Source organism: Pseudopodoces humilis, chromosome 1 (assembly GCF_049639895.1).
Source record: "Pseudopodoces humilis isolate 2021_Gansu_Grassland_sample_001 chromosome 1, ASM4963989v1, whole genome shotgun sequence".
Lineage (NCBI taxonomy): Eukaryota > Metazoa > Chordata > Aves > Passeriformes > Paridae > Pseudopodoces > Pseudopodoces humilis.
Genome location: NC_142200.1, coordinates 48,860,146 through 48,877,706, shown reverse-complemented (window position 1 = coordinate 48,877,706; position 17,561 = coordinate 48,860,146). Strand labels below are relative to the sequence as shown.

The 17,561-nt window shown below is 41.0% G+C and overlaps 1 protein-coding gene across 4 annotated transcripts in view; it reads left to right on the top strand.

The window, feature by feature from the left end:
- Positions 1-1,092: 1,092 nt before the first annotated feature.
- DLGAP1 (DLG associated protein 1) overlaps positions 1,093-17,561 on the top strand; it is a 403,326-nt gene continuing 386,857 nt past the window's right edge. For all 4 annotated transcript variants that reach the window (XM_088054765.1, XM_088054779.1, XM_088054756.1 and 1 more), the window contains exon 1: positions 1,093-1,335. The gene's annotated coding sequence lies outside the window, so the exon portion shown is untranslated. The remainder of the gene's footprint in view (positions 1,336-17,561) is intronic.

Sequence of the window (17,561 nt, the reverse complement as noted above, 5' to 3'; positions counted from 1 at the left end):
TTAATATTATCTTTTAATCCATATGTTTTTTGGTACAAAAAATAAAATATCAAGTACATTTCTCACTAACTTTTCCTGGTTTGAGACTTAAAGAAATCACATCTTGAAACTTGCTGGTATGACTCATCAGTAAATTTGGGACAGTAAGAATAATATGAGCATTCTGTTAGCTCATATTTGGTTCTTGCTATTTTGTAAATTGTATGTCAAAATCTCATTTATATGTACATATGCCGCTATACAGACAAAAGATGGATATAGTATTTGCTATTTAGCAAATAAGTGATTTGAACCACTGTTCAAACACCTTTTAGTAAGTCGTACACCGTGTCTGGAATTTAAGTGTCCCTGACCGGACACGCGAGGATCAGGGTGCCCGCACCGCGGTCCGGATGAGCTCAGCCTTTCACCGCCTTTTCACTTTCTGCACTCGCTACCACAAACATTTACAGTAACACCTTCAGCTCTCCCACTCCGCACCTGCCGCCCCCGCGGCCCCCGACCCACAGCGACAGGGACAGCGGGGGACCCGCCTGCTTCTGGGGTCCGTCTGTGGCGCCCCCGCCTCCGCCTCCAGCAGCACCCCGGGAAAACGCCGGGGCCCCCGCTCCCCCTCTCCCCGGCTCGGCTGGGACCCCTGGGAGGGCACCGCATCCCAGTCCCAAGCGGGGCATCCCCGCTGCCCAGGGGATGCCTCCGGGAGGCATTTTTGGGACAGAAACGTGGGTTGTTGTTTTTTCCAGCTGCTTCCCGCGGGGCTCGGGTAGCCCGGGGTGCAACGGAGTCCCCTGGGACGGAGGCCCTGAGGGTCTTTTCCGAAGGCATGTCCTTGGGAGCGGGCGGGAAGGGCGGCTGGGCGTGCGGGGCTGGTGCGGAGGGGCAGCCCGGTCGCCGCCGTAGTAAGAGAGCTGCTCCTCCGGTGGTTGGGCTGGGAGCTCTGGGCTCCTCCTCCTCGTCCCCCCCAGCAGTGCACAGCCGGGCGTGTGACTGACGAGCCTCCCCCCGTCTATCTTTTTCTTTTTTCTTTATTATTCTTTTTTTTTTTTTTTTTTTTTTTTTTTTGCCATGGGTACACACACCGAGACACGCACATGACAGCACTTGGGTGCCAGCGGCGGTGCATCGCCAGGAGGGCTGTGCTTCACTCCGGGCACGCACACACGCATGCTGCTGCTTCTGCTGCTGCTGCTGCTGCTGCTGCTGCTGCTGGAAGTCTGTCTACACGGGGATTAGCAGCCGCCTCTCGCTCTCTGTATTTCCCTCTTTCTTCTCCCTTCCTTCCCTTTCTCATTCTCTCCCTCAAACGCCTGACTGACGGACGACGGGCAGGAAAAGGTAAATGCGGGCGTGCTGTTTGCTGACGATCCCGAGGGGTGATGGTGTTAGCGGCGTGCTGCGCGGTACGCCCTCGGCTCGCCGGGCAGCCTGCCTGCCTCGCCTGCCCTCCCGCCGCGCCGCCGGCTGCCGCGGCCGCCGCTCCCCGACTCTCCGCGGCTCGGCAGATCGGCTTTTGCCGCGAGAGGTTTGGCTTCTCCAGCCCCCCCCTCCTCTCTCTCCCCCCGGGCTGCGAGGGAGAGAGGTTCCCCGCTATTGTGCTACTCGCACTTAGCACCGCGGGTGCGAGCGTGCGGGAGTGCTTAGCCAGGGTTTCGCGGGAGGAGGCTGGCTATTAATTGCTGTCTGCGCTTAAGACGAGAGCGCTTCCCCTGGCAGGGAACGCGGGCATTATTTATTAATCGGGGCCGGAGAGTAGCAACGAGAGGACTCCTCGTCGTCCCCGCGTCGTGTCCCCCCTCCCCGTTTGCTGCATCATTCAAATAATGAGTAATTCCTAGCTGGCCTGGTGTAGCGGGTCCAGATGGTCCCCCCATCCGCGGGGGCTCTGCCAGCCTCCCTGGACTGCCGTCCTCCTTTCCCCGGGGGAGCGCCCCCTTCCCCGGGGAGCCTGCGGGCGAGCGGCACGGGGGCATCGGCCGCGCCGGGTCCTGCCCCGCCGGCCCCCGCAGCCCGCACGGGCTCCGTAAATAGTTGTCGGCACTTGCTCGGGCCGACTTTGTCCCGCGTCCCTCCCTGGTAGGACAAGGACACCGGGGTGGATATTTGTTCTCCCCCCTCGGAGAAGCCCGCTTGGTGCGGGGATCCCGTGGAACAGAGAGGTCCAGCCCCTCCAAGGGGACCGCGTCCAGCCAGACTCGCACGGACCCCGATCCGGACTTCTATCCCCAGAGGCGCGGGTGCCTGGGAGTGCTTCAGGCCGGCAGGGGACAGGAGGGAGGCGGTGTAGCGGAGCCTGCCCTCCCGGGCCGCTCGGGCAGCGGAGCTCCCCTCCGCGGGGAGGGGGCGGCCGGGCCGGGCAGGGCAGCGCGCTCCGGGCAGGGCATCCTCTCCGCCGGCCGGCTCCGCTCCAGCGCGGTTCAGGTGTGGCGTTTAGCGGCGAAGAGCTCTGGGGATCGCCCGGGCAGCCCCCGGGGCGGAGGTTAAAGCGCCTCCCGGGAAGGGAGGCCTCCCTCCGCCGTGCCCATCGCTTCCCGGGCAGCGGGACCGGCACCGCCGCTCCCCGCCCTGCGGGTGCCGGAGCGGAGTGGCCCCGGCTTCCGCCGTCCCCCCGTTCCTCCTGCTCCGGGAAGCGAAGCATTTAGCGAGGTTCCTTATGTAATTACGCCTTTTTTTTTTTCTCTCCCCCCCCGTTCCCCCCCCCCCCCCCCCCCCCGTCCCCCCCCCCCTTCCTTGTTGCTGTCACTAAACCCGGCTCAGGATGCCGGCAAGGATACGGCTACACCGTGCTTGTTTCTGAAGGAAGCTGATAGTTTTATGTGATCTCGGAGAGAAAAAAAAAAAAAAAAAGAAAGTAATAATATTTAAGCGCTTTGGTTTCACACATGATTGATTTTTGGTTAATCACATCTCATTCATGTTGTTTTCTATACCTGTATACATTTGTACCTAAATGTGCTGTTAAAGACAGAAAGTCAAGGGGAAAAAAAAAAAAGAAAAAAAGAGAGAGACTAGTAAGAGAAGCAAAATTCGTGAGAACTGCAGTGGACAGCATACGAAGTTGGCTATTAAATTAAAAAAAAAAAAGTTGTTTAACTTATAGCCTACTTACAAGTGGAAAGGTAGGTGTGCTTGCAGGCATGGTGTATGCTCAGCATGTTGTACTGGATTGTATTTCAGTGTTAATGCACCTTTAAAAAGGCAACGCTAATTCCTGCTCCTGTGTGGGTCCAGTGTAGATGCTTAAAGTATTTCCCCTCCCTTAAAAGACATTGCAAGTTTAAGCATTGTTCACTGATCCAAGAGATCCAGAAGTCTAAAGAGTGCATATTGAAAGATAGATAGGATATATAGTTGAAGATAAAATCACTGCTGATAATAATGATTACATGAAAGCTAGGAATAGTTAATGGAAACAACATAGTTCCACGTTTTCTTCTGTTACAGCTTACTTGTCTGTCTGATATTGAACATTTCAGACAACTATATATATTGGATAACTAAATTACATATTTAAATTAGGCAACTATTTAAATTAGTATGAAATAATGAAAATATATGGGAGCAAAATATGCTGTTTATTAGAGAGCTTATCAAGTACTTTAAAGGGTGCAGTCGTGTTTCATTACATATATATATATGTGTGTGTGTGTGTGTGTGTATGTATATCATACTGATTTAAAGTTTTCTTTTACTTCACCAGAACTCTACACAGTTTAATTCAAGGCTCATTCTGTCTGTCTCTTGTGGGATTAACTCTTGGAAGCATATCAATGTAATCTGTTTGCGTTAAGCCTTGCAATGTTCTTTCTGTAAAGGTGGTGCATCTCAGTGCAGCTCTGGCTAGTGATGTTTCCACCTGGAAATACAAAAAGAACGGTGTAAATAATTCATGAGATAGTGTAATAAATGAAGGTAATCCCACACCACAGAAGAGTAGTATGGGAGGAAGAATCCATGGAATTTTTTCATTGTCATCTTTGCCCTGTTCTCGTACCATAGAGTAACTAAAATTTTCACCCAAATTGGAAGAGACAGATGCAATGCCCTGAGACTGGCATTGCCGTTTTAAGTAGATGAGATTTCAAGGTACTTTAAAGTGAGATAGTTTATTCAGCCGTTAATCTCTGTAACCAAACTTGATTTTTACTGCCTCTGTTGTATTATCTCTCAAGATTTAAGAAAGTTATTTTTGTCAGAGGCATGTAATTAATACTTGTTCTCCTCTTATGCCAAATTTCGCACTTGTGCATAAAGCTCATCCAAAGGAACCTGAAAAGTGGATCTCCATGGTAACGAGAGAGATTGAGAGAGAGAGAGAGAGATAGGATTTTCTCCCTCACCATAGGTCAAGACCAGACGCCTACCCATTCCTTAACTTGTAGCAGCATTCATTGGCACCTTCCTCTCTGTGGTTATTTTGCCTCCTGGCGTGTGCTTTTACTGTTGCCTCATGCTTCCAGAGTGAGAACGGTGCTACGCTGGATGAGCACAGCTTCTGTGTTTCTCCCTGCCCTAATCCTCCCTTCTGCTTGCATTATATTTAAGTGCTTCTATACCTATATGATTTTACAGTGGGACTTTGGGAAATAGCTTGTTTTCCCCATCAAATTTTTGTTTTGAAGACCTGTCTTGTCTCTAACTCTGTGTAATAGCTGACAGAACCTCACTCATTAGTCCTCTTCAGATGAAAGTGTGTTCATCTCCTTTTTCTCTATTATTTGTCTGTGCTGCTTTTGGAGTTTTAGATGATTCACAGCAGTAAAAGCAGTCAACTTCTTCTCACCTGGGACCAGGGCTGAATTTAATTTTTTTCAGTCAGCATGTGAGATGTGATGCCAGGGTTACTGGCATCAGGGTTACTGTTTAGAGATGTTCAGCATAGAAAGCCTTTTTTTTCTTTTTTTTTCCGTAACTCTGTCATTACAGAGCAGCAATACGGAACTATTCTTTCTGGGGGAATCACTGGTGGTTTTTTTCCCTTTCTCTTCTTTGAAGAGCTGTCCACCTAGACTGTGTCTCTTCCTAAGTTTAGAAGAAGTGAACACAGTTTTTTTTATGATCCTGTAGTCAGATACTTAAAACTTTCACTGAGGAATGTAACATATTTTCTATTTCCATTCTCCTTTCTGTTCTCGGTTTTTGCAGCTATGCTCTCATGAGAGGATACCAACCAAATGGCTTTTTAAATGGCTCCCTTAGGCTGCTGGTGCACCAGGTCTCTCTGGGCATATTTCCAGCTCTTTTGCCTTTCCCTGTGACATATCTTGGGATAATTTGAAAACATCTGCTAAAGCAACCATCTTAATATAAGACAGCAGTCATCATTTGTCACTGAGCAATATGTCATTTGTGGCTCTCTAATTGGAAGACAGATGCTGATGCTGACTTTGGCCTTCTTAACTTGTCTAGTTGGCAGATTGTAGAAACACTTTGCACTGCTTTGAAATCACACAGTGTATTTCTTCTTTTCTGTATCTCTGTGTTTCTTAAAGAATTGCCTGTGCCATTTGAAAATCTGCTCAAGAAACCATAATGATGGCATCTAGTATATTCATAATCTGGCTTTCCAAGTAAATTTCACTTTATGCATCTCTCCAGTGTCTTCTGGCTAGATGAAAGCCATTTTTAAATAGTTGCCTGTGTAGCTTTTTCTTTGGCCTTTGTATATGAATAATTTCTGATCTCTTGCTGCTTGATGCCCTGTATTGGTGGCATTTCAATGAATGTCATTCATTCCAGCTGTTTCTCTCTTTTTGAAAATTTAGCATCACCTTTAACTAACTAAGGAGGTTCTTCATATCCTGATTTCTTATGGTGAGGAAACCAGGGGTTTGAGAAATGAGCTATCTGTGTGAAGGAAATGTACACTTCTAGATGTCTAGATGCCTAGAATCCAGGCTTTGAACCTCAGTTGCCATGGTTTAGGTGACAAAAGCATGTGTCATCAGCTCCCAACCAAAGATCTCAGTAGTTACAGATGGTGTCTTATATCTAGAAGGTGATTTTTTTAAGCTTTGTGGGTTAATTTTGATTGTAAGTTGCAGTAGCTTGAGTTGACTTGCAACATCTTACAGGTTTGAGCATTTAAATATCCTGATGTGGTGACTCTACTGGATCAAGTCAAGGATTTCTTGATTTTTTATTCTGTTGTGGAAGAGATGAGACAGTGAGGAACCTCAAAGATTTTGTTCATCAATTGTGCTTGAAAGCCTATTAATTGTTCTGGGTGTACATCCTCTCTGAAGGTATTTCAGGGAATGTGTTGATAGGATGGTAGCCGAGTTACTTTTTCGAATAAAGGGAGTGGTTTTTTTCAGCCAGCTTCCAGAGTGTGGCTTCAGTTGCTAATTCTGTGCTTGTACACACTTTATTCTGTGTGTCTGTTTAGTTTTGCAAGTGGAACAGGATGATGTATCTGACTGGAGGTCAATAACAATAAGGGACAATGATTAGCAGTCTCACCTACCTTTGTCACGGTAACTTAAGTTTTAGCAGTGTGCATCCAGCATTGTAGGTCAACGTTGAGAATTACTATCTCACTACTGTTCTGTGTGTTTCTTTTGTCTTGTCATCAGGGAAAAAAAAAAAAAGGAAAAAGGAAGAAAAAGATTAAAGGAAGAAAAATATTCAAGAAGGGTGGACCTGAAATGGAGGTGTCTTCTTTGTGGTAGTGGTCTCAACAGCATCTTCTCATTTATAGCTGGTCAACAGCGTGTAGTTGCCTTTGTCCAGCCAGAAGTACTGAGAGTCAGTGTACTCCACAGATGCAAGGTGTCTCTCAGATGTCCAAATTATGTGAGAATCTCTGTCCTCTTTCCATCCTGCAGCAGGAAGAATTTTGGAGTCCCTACAGCATACCGTTCACATAGGATGACTTTCATTTCATGGTTCATAGAGGAATGAAGCTTTTGGTTCTGTGATGGTGGAATTGCATTGATGCAAGTGTTTCACAAGGGCTTCAGAGATCCTTTGTTCTGATCAGTCTGTGTCTTCAGGCAATCTATTGCTTTGGCATCCTGCTCAGGGTGTGGTTTGGTTCTTTAAAGGTGTCAAATGTTTTACATCTGGTTTACCTCCATAATGTTGTAGGGTTTTTCTTTTTTCTATATTTTTGTGTGTGTGTATGACTGCATTATTAGATGTAATGGTGTCATTTTCTAAGAACATACCATAGGACTGGATCTGAGCAGAACCTGATCTCCTGAAAGGTGTGCATTCCCAAGATGGGGTTAGCAATTTATGATCTTTAAGGCCCCTTCCAAGCCAAACTATTCTATGGTTCTGTGATTCACCTCACTGTTCCTTCTAACTCATCTTTACTTGCAGACAAGTGCTTACTGCCAAATTTATATACAATTTTGTAAATAATATTGATGAATATCCCAATGGCAAAGTAGAATTATAAGAGAAAAAGATGATCAAGGAAGGAATGAAAGAGGTAGAATTAGGAGAATTTATTGTTATTTCATATAAATTAAGTATTGCAAACATTGTCAAAACAATTTTGATTTAATGAATGGCAATTCTACAATTCCATTGATGGAAGAACTGTACAACCATAAAATGTAATATTTGAGAAGATGATTAAAATAATTTTCTGAGGAAGATATCCCAAATATCTAGATGGCATCTGTCCTTTAATAACAGGAACAAAGTAGGGCTAGTGATTATAGATTGGTGATACTTTGAAAAGTATCATATATATATCATTGTATGAAATTAATTATTCTAGAAGAACAGATGCAATGTCTGTTTAGGAAACACTGTAAATTTTAGTGAAAAAGATAGATTTCTTGAAAATTTTGATATGGATATCTACATGATAATGTAAACTCAAGTGGGATTATAAACTGGAGATGAAACCTTTTTCTCACACATTTGGATCTCACTCTTCCTTGGACAAAGAACCAATGCAGGTTTCTTTTCTTAGCAACAACAACATAACAAAAGAAACAAGCTACTAATATTGCTCTAGTAGAGACTACTGAATGGTATTCGAATCCTGTTAGCTCAGAAAAAAAAAAGAATTAATTCCTGAAATACTAGAAACTTATTTGTGTAAAAATTATAGTTGCATCTTCCCCTTTGTTTTATTTTTGGGTTTTCTGGTGGTCTGTGGCAGCTACTTCAAATTTGACATTGTTTGTAGAGCTGTTTCAATATCTGTGTAATGTCCTTTACAGAGTTGCAGTGGCATGGTAGTTGAGGAGCATTCACTTCACCTTGGGTAGAAATGTTAGTTGGAGTTTCTGTACATAACCTGCAAATCTATGTGGTGTTTCTTATCATACTGTGACGGGTGTGTGGGCTAGCTTCCATAATTATTTGTATGGTGTTCTACATCTTCATAGCATGATATAAATGTCCCTACTGGGAATCCTCATGCTGTGTTTTACAGGGAGAGTTATACAGCAGAATTATATATGAACAAAAGCTAAATATAAGGACGTTCTGCAGTATTCAAGTACTTTGGTCATTTACTAAGCAGGCAGTACATGAGGAACTTCTAAAATCTGTTCAGTATGCTGCAAAATAATTAATGTGTTAAGTTAAATTACTTTCCAGAGGATGTTTTTGACAGAAACAAGGCAAAATATGGGAGTATACTGAAGTTCTTGACCTGATCCTTTGGTCTTTATGCTGATAGGAATTTTGAGCATGAACTGCAGGAGCAGGCTGCTGCCCTCTATGAGATGTTAAATGTTGAGCACAGTTGGTCAGGCCCATATTGGAGGTTTTCTTTAATGTGAAAAAATGCTGAAATGCAGTAGCAACACTTGAGTGTGTTACACTTGCAGAGCCCTTCTAGAGACAGAAATATTTGTGAAGAGATTACTCAAAGATCACAGAAATGAGAGAGAGAAATGAATTTGTGTCGTGTTTCTTTATTCTAAATTTCTGGTCCCTCTATGACAACAGACAGCAAAGCATGGTGAGAGAAAGATGAAGGTTAATCTTAGTGCTCACTTCTGTTTCTTTAGGAATGAAAAAGAAATTTTGAGTAAAAAGAGAAGAAAATTTCCCAATAATCAGTTTTTCCAGCATACTTTGCACATTTTTAGAAACTCCTAATTTGCTTTACTATTTAACTTTCTCTGTAGTTTGCTTTGAGATGCTGTAGGACCAAAAATAACTGGTCCATTCTCCCAAGGACTTACAGTCTCTCAAGAATAGAGAAACTAATATATAGGAAAGCCTACAAATGTAAATGTTATTTGTTAAAAAGCTTCAATATTATTATTCTGTAATGGTGTCATGCTAAAGTTTCTTTTCATATTTAAAATACTACATAATTCAGATCAAATGCTGCCAGTGGTCTGTGCACAGTTCCCAGGGATCTCTGTGCAATGTCTCTCTCATGAAAGAAAAAATGCTTTAACCTGAGGCTACCGCAGAAAACCCCAGTATTTTATTTTATTGCAGATTAAGAGATGCCAATGAATAAATTGTGCATGGATTTTTTTTTTTCCTGGTGCAACTGTGATTCTTGTTTGTTTTTATACAGAACTGGGATCACTGATTATTTGTGGTATAGTTAATTAATTAATTAATTAATTGATGAATTTGCCAGATCTAGTTTAGCCTTTCTGGCTTTGTTAGCATACAGAGTCCTTGCAACTGATTTATATATGGGTTTGAACAGATGCTGAATGAGGCAGTGTCCTGGTTTTGATAAATTTGATTTTTTTTTTTTTTAATTGATTTGTATTAAAATATGAACATCAGGTTAACTCTAGTTTTACATGTGCATGAGAGCCTTGTGCTACTGTAGAACATAAATTATTTCAGTTTTATCTGATGATTTTGCCTTAATATTTAGTCTAACCATAAACTGCTCTGAACTCCTCTTACCTTCCATATCTAGCTCATGGCAGCTACTGCCCACATTAGCAATATGCTCCATAAATGTGGATTACCTCTTCAGGCTCACATATGCTTTGAATTTAAGTTTAAGTCAGGATTGATTTTTTTGATGGGGATTTTTTTTCCTCAACCACCAGGGGAACAGAAGTGAGTGAATGAGATCCCTGTAAACTCCCTTATTCTTGATGTTGATCTCTCCCTGCTCTTTGGTTTTCTAGGGAAGGCTGAAGAGAAGCTGAGATTAGCTGTTCAGGCACATGGGACACTTTAAAGAGTTTTTGTTGCCTTTCTGGTCGAAGCAATGAGGACTTCAAGGAGGAAAGGTGAATTCCTTTCTGGAAGGTGTTGAAGGCAGTAAGTGCACTCCTCATTCACGTCTCAGGGCTGAAGAGGCCACTCTAGCTATTGTCATCGGGTGGCCTGGAGAACACGAATTTATAGACCTGGGGTCTTAAGTCACTAGCAGACTGCACAAAGCCCAGGTCAGTCAGAGCTACGGTGGTGCTCACTTGACTGCACACAGGGCAGACCCAGCTGTCACAAAGTCTGCTTCTCAGGAATAGTCACTCAGTGGCTGTATTATTAGCCAGTTTTTCTGCATAGTCAAGGTGGTTGACCAGAATTTTGGGGGCACCAGTGTCACAGTTAGACTGCACTCATATTTTTGATAATAGTAAACACTCCGTACTCTTGGTAAAGGAAATAGTATTGATGCAGGCAGACATGTGCCCTCTACAGAGTGTACGTAGCCAATATGTGATTTAGTATACCACGTTATATGGCTGAATAAATAAATACAAGACGCCTATAATAGATCTGAATTGCAAAATCTAATATGATAATGCTTTTCCCACCACGAGAAGAGCTTGGTAATTTATTACTACAATTTGGTGTCGTGGATATGATTCATTCTCTTTTAGGGGATGCAAACAAATTGCTTTACATTCATGTAGTTATTATTCAAAGCTGAATGTAGGCTTTGTGTCATACTGAGATTCTTGAAAAAAAATATATTTATTTTGTTTATATATGTTTGAGGAGGAGGAAAATTTTTTTTCAGCACATACTATTTAATCATCAGAAAATGTTTAATTCGGCAGTCAAGAGGACAAAACCAGTTCTTGATCCTGTTGAATTTCAATGACAAATCATGCTGGAGATGAACTGGGTCCTCCCAACATCTGATACTAAACCTGTGTGTAACTCAAATACTTAGTTTCTTCCCAGTTTGTTCATCTGTAATATGATTTTTTTTTTTAAATTAAGCTCAGCTAACTGCTATGTGTTTTGTGTTGGTAAAAGTTAAGCCATGGTATTAGAAAGAAAATGTTTAAATACATTGATCAGTATGTGTGCTGCACATCTTATCTGTTTAAAATAGATAAATAATGAAAAAAAATTCATTTTGCTTCCCCCTTTGAATTTGCAGCTTAGTCATGGATTGTTGCCTGCAATTTTATGGAGCCTAATCATGTAGTCCTTCTTTAATAGATTCTGTTATTATCATTACAATATACCACCTAAAGTAAGTAAATTAATTCAGTGGAGTCTCTCTGGAGCTAAGTTTGTGTGTGTGCTGGAAAATTAAGTGTGGCAAATGTAGTATTAATGGTTATTTTGTTAAGCATTTTCTTAGAGTTTGTGTGGACATATTTGGAGAAGCAGGATTAATTTTTTGTATTTATTGCTAGGTCAAATACTTTTTGAAAGTAGGATCAAATGAGTCATGCTTTATCTAACAACTACTTTTAAATAATTCTGTTTGTGCTGATAAATAAATGCAAAATTAAACAAAATATATACTGAACAAAAAACGGTGGGAAAAAAACCCTCAAAACTGTGTATTTTATCTAAATAGACTAGATCTTGTTCCTCTTTGTGTACCAGCTGGATAGCTTCGGTAGAAAACAGAAATGTATTTGCAACAGAGTTTATTTCAGTAGATGGTAAGTGCAGAAAACTGGGTTTGTGACTGGTGTGTTTACAGGGAGGTAAGTGGGATGAAAGCAGGAATGGATTTGACTTAGTGCTAGATTCAAGTAGGTGGAAATGTGAGTAACACAAAGCCAAATGAAAACCTGTTTTGGTTATGTAATTTCTTTTCTTCAGCATCTACTATTTGGAGATTTTTTAGAATTTGCTTCACCCTGGACTGTTTGGGTTTTGGGTTTTTTTGAGGAAGAGGGGAATAGAAGTTAATCGTCTAGATAGTGGAACATACAGCAACTGGAGGGAAGAAAAGACAGACAAAAACACCCAGAACAAACCAATAAAAAACTCAAGGTCTTCACTTAACAATAGTTCCCTTAGCCAATTAAGGAATGAATTTGAAATTTAGGGCCATAAGGCTTAGCACATAGAACATGAAGCCTCAGAATTGTCCCTGAGAAAAGAAAGAGCAGAATGTGGGTATGAAATGTCTTAATGCATATCACAACTGGCAAATCATTTGTGGAGGTCAGGACACAGTAATACATGAGGTGTGTTCTCTTGTCTCCTCCTCAGTGACGATTCCAATATTGCCATCCCTGCTGCAGTAACAACATTGTCATTATTTATTTGGTAGTAACGAGTCTTGAGTTTAGCAAGGAGAAATGAGTTCACCGGAAAATTGTTTTTCATAACAGAAAATCACATCACACTGAAGTAGTACAGATAATTTCAGAGTTTTCCTTGCCAACTTTGTTGCAAGTGAACACATAATTTGAATTAATTTTATAGCATAATGAAGATATATAACCAAGGACAAAGATTAAACAATTTAAAGTTATGCTTTTAGATCTGCAAATATTGACACTTTTATTTATAACATCAGTTCCAAATGCATTTCCTGTTTCAGATACGATAAACAGACTTTTCCTACTTTCAGGCCATGTCTGGTAATACAAGTGAAAATAGCACAGTAATTTGGATCAGTAACATTGAAAAAAATGTTTCAGTCCTAAATGAATTGTAACATGCTGCATATTCCCTAAATAATTACCTAGTAGATGAAGTCAAGACAGATTAAAATACACTTGTAGTTCTAAATTATAATTAATTCTCCATTGTATTTGTCAACAGTCTGAATTGCAATTTATAATAAACTTTCCAACTATCTTGTGAGGTCAAACATTGCAAGCTTTTTTCTGGCAGAACGGTATCTTTTGTGCCTATGAGAGTTCAAGGATCTTCTGGACAAAGCTCTTAGTTACATGGTTTGGTTTTAGGTAGTCCTGCAGGATGTTGGTCTTGATGATATTTGTCGATCCCTTCAAACTTGAGACATTCTATGATCTTAGATTGGGCAAAATCAGAACACACTTTGAAATAAAAAGCAGGCTTAAACTGCTCCAGATTTCAACATCTTCAGCAAGGTGCATAAAGAGAACCCTGTACATAATCCATCATAGCCTGGTGAAGCCTCTAATAAAATTTTTATTGTTAAAAGTATCTCATGGTTGAGCATAGCTAGAATAATCCATAGGAGCCTGACCTGCTCCTCATTGAAGTCTGTGGCTCACACTATGAATGTAGTGTCTGTCATTTCCTTAAGCAGGCATTGGATTGTGTCAATACATGAGCACAAAATTCACTTCTCTTTTTTTTTCAACTTTGAGACCTGCTGGGATATTGCACTTGACAATGTTATCTCCTAAATGCTTTGCTTTTCAACATGAATCGTTTGAAAGGCAGACTTTATACCGCTACTTGGTCTCCTTTGTGTGTGGTTAATATTTGTGGGGGTTTAGACATTGTGTGTGCACAGAAATTACACTTTTGAAGGGACAAAAAGGGTTCAAAAAGGTGAATGTGCATGGATAACTGAAATCCTACTTCAGGCTTGACTTCTTACTTTGTAGAGAGATATTCCAGGTTTCTTTCAAAGAAAAACTTAATTCCCACTTGGTAAACCTGCACATAGCCTAGGTTTTATCTCTGTCTCATGTTAGATGTATGTGTAGTACTTAACAGAGGTTGAAGTAGCACATGGGATCATCTAAGCTGACTTGAATTTTACATACAGAGGATGGAAACTGGCAGTTAAGCTAAATGTTGGAAGATAAAGATATTATCTCTCCCACTAAGGATCCATAGTCATCAAGACTGTCAAATTCATTTGTGTGTCAATTACAGTTTCAGAGGTGAAAAGTCAGACTGCTTTTCAAGACAAGTTTTTCTAATTAGAGTAATGAATGTTTGATTAATATTCCATTAGTAATATATTATAATTATGCCCTGATGGACTGTCACTTTAAGTACGTACAGGGTAAGATCACAGATGCATTTTTATGTTGTTATGCCTTTGTCAGCTTTAGTTCCCATCAACAGTCAGCTTTATGCAGATGCTCGCTGAAATATTTCAGAAATACATTTTGTCCATAAGCCTGTTAAATGATGCTACATGTCTGCTTTGTGGGTCAATGCCTATCTCTTGCTTTGTTTAACATTTCATCAGGGTTCTATGCTTTGACATTCACTAGATTGAGCTTGCAGAGAGAAACTTTGCTATTCAGGAAATATAATGTGTGAGGAGAATCCTGATTACTAACTGTGAATAAATCCAAATCAGGAAATAACAGTAACCTCGTAGAACTATGGTAGAAAATCTTTGGAATTCTGGAGGTTCGAAACATTTCCCTACAGTTACAGGTTTTGTGAGATCCATGCAATTAATACTCAGAATCCCTGAGTTAATGTCATGTGTCTCCCTGAGGGTGACAGTGGCATTCAAGGTAGCTCTGCGGGATGAGAGCTTCCAATGCTTTCCAGTGAACCTCGGGGTCTCTGCCTTTTAAAGCAGCTCTGGCACTCATTGCTGACTGTGGGCATCCTGACATATGAGGCATATTAAGAGGGAATGGAGGAAAAAGGACTGGATGTGATGCTACAAATCGCACAGCAGAATGCTGGACAGGACAGAGGGGGAATGTCTGGATGCACATCTGACCGAACTCTCCTTTTTTTCCTGCTTGCATTGTTTTCTATTCAGGCTAGATCAGAAAACAATTTTTTTGTATTGCAACTTTTCCATTTGGCTGAAAGCATGTGTCACAGGGCAAGAATGAAACTTTCTTTCACAGTTGAAGAAAGGAAACCTAATTGATACTGGCATACATGTTTATATGAACCATGTGTTAATTACTGGGTAATTATTTGGGTTGCAAATGAACAGAGATGTTCTCCGGTTGTGTGTGCATGCATGCTGTAGTGTATATAGGAACAATTGCAGTAATTGAATATTTCATTCATTCTGGACTGAATTTTTTTCCAACACTTTTAATCTTGGAACATTTTTATGATATTAAATAATGTATTTTTTAAACTTAACAGAACTACTTTTTTTTTTTTTTTTTTTTAATAGTATCATTAGGGATACAAGATTCCAAGGAGTTAAGAACTATAGTGCAATGTGGTCTAACTCTTGGAACAATGAAGGAATGAGTTACTGTAGAGGACTGTTGCCCTTTCTTTGTCCAGCTCCAAATCTGTGAGAAGAGCTTTGCAATTAGCTTTTGTAAATACTAGCTGACAGCAGAGGAGGGTTTGAGACTTTGGTATCCTGGGCTCTGCTCCAAGTTCTGGAATGAAATACACTTCAGTGACTGCATATCTCCCTGCCCCTGTCTCATCTGTCTCCCCTAGCTTGACTGCTTTGTCTCCTCATCTTGACTCATGTTCGCTCTGTGTGCACCATGCTTCTTACCGCCTCTTTTCTGCAGTATGGCAAATGCTGCTTCTGTCATGCTTTCCATAAAGCATGGATGGAGAAGGCACTAGAAACAGTACATTTCAATCTCATTTTTAGCATTCATGCAGTTGTGCCCCACTGAACAGCGAAAAGCAATGACAAAGTCTCCTACTCATCTGCGGATCCGGGTGCGTTCGGTGACTGTTGCAGGTGGAGCATGTTCTGTGGGACTGGGGTACAAAGAGATTTATTTCAATTTCTAATGTACTCCTGCTGGGTGAGATGAACAGCAGAATTCTAAGGCCACATTTTTGTGAGTTTTATTGCTTTCAAGCCAGAGCAACCCTGTTGCCCTATTTTTAAAAATGGGAGCGGTAGCTTTTCAGTGAGATATTTTTAAGAATTTAACTTCAACAAAACTTTTTTTTTTTTAAACTCAGATGTATCTCAGCTGCCCTTCTAAAAAAGTTTAACAGCTTCAGAGTTGTAATGCAAGGACAACCCAGGCATTTTCATTTCATTTGTAACTCAGATTATTTCACATTTTTTATTTGAACAATATTAGGTAAAGGATTAAATCTGAACTAAGATCAGTCGCTCTGTGGAGGTAGCTGGGGCTGAAGAGGTGCATCCAGTTGCCATTTAAGGTGGGTTTCCTGTTCATAGGGGAGATTTTTACCAGGAACTTACTGGTAGGATGTCATAGATGACTCAGGACTGTGCAGAGTCTCTCTGCCACTTACATGGAGCTGCTTTCAAGGACAGTCTAGGTCCATAATTTAGCAGTGGATGGTGCTAACTACTCACAGGGAATTCGAATCCAGAGGTAGAGCTGAAAAGTGCTTTGGTGGACATGGCAGCAGGAGAAACCTGACCAGGAAAGGCAATTTCAACTTCCTGTTAACAGGAGTTACCAGGACTTTTCATAAAAAAAAACCACTTCTTATGGCAGTGAGCTGAGAAATTGAGATCTGAACGCAAAAGCGATTAATTAGGCTTGTTTGGGGAAAAGATGACATAGCTGTTTGGAAAAGCACTCTTAGGAAGGTGAATGTGACCTTAGAAATCAACTGATGTGCTCAATTTTATATCCCATTAAGTGGATATAACAGAGGAGATTTTGCTTTAGAGATGTACAATGTAGAGCTGTACACGCCATGATATACCAGCAGAAAACTGCACAGGGTATTTCCACATTATTAGGAGTAAAGCTGGCCTTGTGACAGGAAACACTTGTAATTCAAGAGAATGTTCAATGAATGGATTCCCTCTTTAAAAGAGAGGATAAATGTTACTAAATACTTCCGTTTCTTTGTGGAATTGTATTGGAGAAACTGCAGCAGTGCCCAGAAGGATGAGGAATCAAAGGAAGTGCTTGATGGTTGCTGTGCATGTATGATGGACTTGAATATGATGAATATAGTCATCATCAGCTGATATAGCCTCCAGTTTTTAGTTTTCTGATGCCAAATGATGGTCTGCTAAAAACTCTAGGGTTCTTAAAACAGTGCTGTCTTAAGGTTGTGCTGGTAGCTTCATCTCCTCATATATTTCCTCATTTTTCCAGTTTAAAATGTCATTTTTAATTTTTAAACAATTTTCTGTGGTTTTGTTGTAGTAAATATGTACTTAAAATAGGCTTGAAATTGTTTCAAAGAATTTAAAATTCTCCTTCAATCATTGTTAGTAGTTGAACAGAAGCATTCGTTAACTTGATTTGATCAGATCTGTGCTCCTTAGTGCAATGAAATCAAATGTAATCTAACATCAGCTTCTTTATATAGGATGAGTAATGAGATTGTTTGTTTTCACCCAAACAGAATGCATGTTTTTAATTATTACTTTAGCTTTTATTTTCCACTGCAATTCTTTGCACAGAAATTATGTATGTTGCTCATGTTTTAGAGGTCTCTTGGTGGAGAGTACTGTTTATTCGATGGCTAATCTTCTTTTCCCAACTGCATCGTATAAATGTTACTCATCTTCAGTATCACCATGTTTCTCAAATCATATTCACAGCTAAAATACT